This window comes from Orcinus orca, chromosome 5 (genome assembly GCF_937001465.1).
Source record: "Orcinus orca chromosome 5, mOrcOrc1.1, whole genome shotgun sequence".
Classification (NCBI taxonomy): Eukaryota; Metazoa; Chordata; class Mammalia; order Artiodactyla; family Delphinidae; genus Orcinus; species Orcinus orca.
This window is the reverse complement of record NC_064563.1, coordinates 15,177,722-15,181,969: the sequence shown is the minus strand read 5'-3', so window position 1 is coordinate 15,181,969 and position 4,248 is coordinate 15,177,722. Positions and strand designations below refer to the sequence as shown.

The 4,248-nt window shown below is 44.6% G+C and overlaps 2 non-coding genes across 2 annotated transcripts; both read left to right on the top strand.

Moving 5' to 3' along the window:
• Positions 1–1,064: 1,064 nt before the first annotated feature.
• On the top strand, positions 1,065–1,136 carry TRNAC-GCA (transfer RNA cysteine (anticodon GCA)). Its single transcript has one exon. It is a non-coding gene; the product is annotated as a tRNA-Cys (tRNA).
• A 2,536-nt stretch (positions 1,137–3,672) lies between these two features.
• TRNAC-GCA (transfer RNA cysteine (anticodon GCA)) lies at positions 3,673–3,744 on the top strand. Its single transcript has one exon. It is a non-coding gene; the product is annotated as a tRNA-Cys (tRNA).
• Positions 3,745–4,248: the final 504 nt, after the last annotated feature.

Here is a 4,248-nt window from a genome sequence, read left to right as displayed (position 1 = left end):
CTTCCAACACTGGGGTTCTTCAATATGAAGCACACAGGACATCTGTTACTGCTAAAATCTCTACTCCCACTAATGTCCAGGGTGAGAAAAGAACAATGAGCAAAGAATGCATGTGATTCTTTTCTTAGCTCTCAATTCCAGCCTGAGGTAGGGGAGAAAATGAATGTAATTGAGACTCTCCCCTCTCCTGGGGTCCCAACCAACCACCACCATGACACACTAGGATCCTTTGAAAAGATCTCAATAATGCTTGTTGTCAGGAAATTGGTGGAAGAGAGCCTTCCTTACAGGTTTAAGCAAGTAAGTTTCCATGAGAAGCACCTGAAGAGTTCATCAGAGGGAGAAGAGATGTTTATGATGCTCAGAGATACAGGGTGCTCCAACAGTGGTTGTGTTTGGAAATGAAAAGGAATCTTTGGTGGTAGGAACAGGATAGGTGATTTAATCAGTTAAGAGGCTCTTGTTTGGAGCCTTATTTGTCTTCATCAAATGACCTTTTGGAGTTGGCAGTTTCAGGCAAGTTATGTTTCATAAGAGTGTATCTCCTTGACCATCTGACTTTGTGTAAAATCATCTTACAGTTATGTCTTGGAAAAGCTATCTCACACAAATCATTATTTATACAAAATTTTTCCAGAATCAGTTTAATGTAACAAATGTCTATTGACTGCCAGTTATGAGCTCAGTTCTGTGAAGTCAGAAGAGCAATGAGGATCTCAGTTGCTGGGAGCCGTGGCTAAGGAAACATGACAGGAATCCAATCATCACATTATACTGATGATGCTATTTGTGGAAAACCTGAGGATTTTTATCTGGAACCAAGGTTCACTTTGTATGAGATATGGCAGACAGCAGAGGCTTTGGGTATGGAAAGTCTAAGTTTCTAGGCTCAGAGAACTTAATTCTCAGGAGTCAGGTCTTTTTTCATAATGAAATTCTAAGACTTTATATGCCCAGACTTCTTCCAGGCAGCATTCTCTCTAATTATAGTTCCCCTGAGTTACTGGTGTTTAGAAGCATAACGTTGAGAGAGAGAGAGATTATGAAAACAAGTCCATGTCAGTGGGGGTATAGCTCAGGGGTAGAGCATTTGACTGCAGATCAAGAGGTCCCTGGTTCAAATCCAGGTGCCCCCTGCATATTCTTCATGCCTTAGAAAAATACGTATTGATTTTGACTTTTATCTTCTGTGGCTCATGGCTCTTTGAATAATCACTAATTTCCCTTTTGTATATGCCAGGTGGCAGACTATGTTCTTTATGTTAATTACCTCCTTCATTTCTCACCAAAATTTTACAAGACACATTATCTCCATTTTGCATGAGGAGTCTGAGACTTGGAGATGCTACAAAGCTCAGGTCCAGGATTTGAACTCAGAGCATGGTTCTCAATGACTTCATTATACTACTCATTCTGTTTTCCTTCTGTTAAAATCTTTGTCACAAAATTCCACTTAGCAATGCTCCCAAGGTGCTAGAACTGTCCATAGAGTTTTAGAACATTTGGCTGCAGGGCAAACCCAGTAACTTAGTGATGGTGCCCACACTTTACAGTGTCCTGGGGGCAGTCAGGGAATAGAGTCCTTGTTCACAGAACACTGGATAAACATGAACTGGCCTAAAGTTTAGGGAACTGCACTCCTTTCCTGATCTAAAGCTTGAGGACTTTCTATTACCTTTCCATCCCCAGTTCATTGCCTGCAGCGAGCACCCCACCTAGGGTGCCTGCATTCCGGACCCAGGCTGGGGCCAGAGGTCAGGCCTTAGTCTAGGTTTAACTCCTGCCTGCAGCTCAGGCACTGCTGCATTTTAAAATCAGCTTGAATGACATACACTGAGCCCCTACTACATGCCAGAATTGTGCAAAGTGTGAACCCAGAAGTGAATAAGACACAGCCCCTGGACTCAGTGTGCTCTCAGCCAAGGAAGCAGGCCTGTAAAATAAGAAGTCAGACAGCTGTGAGCTGGACCGAGCTGGGCCAGCTTCAGGAATGCAGAGGAGGCAGCTATTACCTCTGTCCAGAGGAGGGAGGTTACAGGAGGCTTCCAAGAGGAGCTGATGGCAAGTCAGGGTCTCATAGAAGAACAGTATCACACCAGAGGGAGGGTGGAGGAGAGGCAGGGGTGCGGTGAGTGAGGGTTGGGTCCCAGGCAGAGAAAACTGCATGGGCAGAGGCTGGAGCCAGATGGATGCAGTTGGAGGCAGCTGGAGCACAAAATGTGCTATGGGGAGTGTCAGCAGAGGAGGCTGAAGCTGAGGAGGCAGACAGGGATCAAAATGTAAGAACTCTTGTGCTGAGAGTCTTGCAGTTTATCATGAAGGCCTTTAAGAGGAGTAGTCTAGATGCACCTGATTTTAAAACGACTGCTGTGGGAGCAGTAGGAGATGGATGTCAGGGGTGGAGGCTGGGAGGCCATTTAGGAGGTGGTGGCACTGTGGTACCAGGTTGGGAGTGGGATTAAGTGATGTCAAAGCTAAAATCAGCAGTACCCAGTGATTAACTTGCACTGGGAGGAGAGGTTGGAAGAAGTTGAGTTATGTTACATGCTTTGGCCAAATGACAGTACACAGTGGTGTCACCAACCAAGACAGGGAGGAGGTAGATCAGATGGTTACATAGGCAGGCCTGGCACCCAGCTCTGAGCCCACAATGAATCTTGGCCCCACCACCTCCCAGCTGCATGGCCACTCTGTGCCTCAGTTTCCTTACTTGCAAAATCAGTATGCTAACAATAATACCTGTCCTGTGGGAGTTTTTGGTGAAGATTCAGCAGGAAGTTATGGCTAAAACTTTTAGTACTGAGCCTGGCACATAGCAAATGTTTAGTAAATACAGACTATTATTATTACCACAAAGCAAAATAAGAGTAGATGCAGGTTTGAGCAGGAAGACAGCAAGTGTAGTTTGGGGCACACTGGGTTTGCAACTGAAGTTTCTGTAGAACCTCAGAGTGGAGCAGCTGGGAAGGGTCGTCTACAGCCCTCAGAGAGCTGTGAGCTGGAGCTCTGGGGGCTGTGGGCTCCTTAGCTTCACAGCAGCTGCCAGGCTTCATCAGGGAGAACTTACTGCAGTGACAGAGATTTCCTTGACCTTTCTTCTCAATCTTGGAGATACACAGATTGAAAGTTCTCAGACTGGAACTCAAGGAACTAGGAGTCAGTGGTGTTCAAAGGTGAATTTTGGACTTCTTAACTGTTTTTTTTTTCCAGCTGTAAATGAGACTGTTCACCTGGATGAGATCCCCTTGAAAATCTGATGAAATCATGTACAATATACAATCCATGCACACATACAATATTTGCCTGTAATTCAGATTTGTACATAAACCTCTGTAGTCCAGTTGTGAACTCCCAGTTAAGACCCCCTCCATGTCCAATACTTAATGGCAGCCCATGATATTTAGAACATTCACTGATGTGCCTGGAGATTTATGGGCAGTTGGTGGTGTATTTTAATCACTGGAGGGTTAGACTGAGAATAGAGCACTGAGCTTTAAGTTCTGAGAAGAGAATGAACATACATGCTCTGGGAAAAGTAGGAGGTGACGTGGCTAGAAGGGAATCAGGCATGAAATTAAATCTAGCAGGAATCTCAGCCACACAGATATTTATGAAGTATGATGAAACTCATACAAGTGGAATAAGGGCTTATAGGGGGCATTAATAGCATCAGGGGGTATAGCTCCGTGGTAGAGCATTTGGCTGCAGATCAAGAAGTCCTTGGTTCAAATCCAGGTGCCCCCTGTTTTTTTTCTTTTGTTCTTCCTGGCAGCTTCTTTAAAAGACTGGATCTAGGGTGAGTTAAGCAAGGTGCCTAGGGCTCAAAATTTAAGGAGGCACTCACTCTCAGGTTCATGGAGGCGCCTTGGCTTATTAATTCCCTCACAGTAGAACTATGTGCTCATGTAAACCCACCCTGCCTGCACTAGACACACACAAACACAGCCACACACCCAGAGACACCCAAAGACACCCCCACACCAGATGTCCCCCAATCACACACACACACAGTCACACACAGACACACCAATAGACAAAAATACACACACACATGCACTTTCTCATATGTACCTTTATTTCTCCGGTCCTGTATATTCAGGTCTTATCAAGCAGAAATTTCCAGCTTCCTTTGTACAAACTTTTTATCTTTTAGTAATTTTAGAGTAACAGAAGATAGTGGTGAGATAGTGATAGTACAGAGAGGTCCCCTATAACTTTCACTCAGCTTCCCCTAATGTTGACAAACAT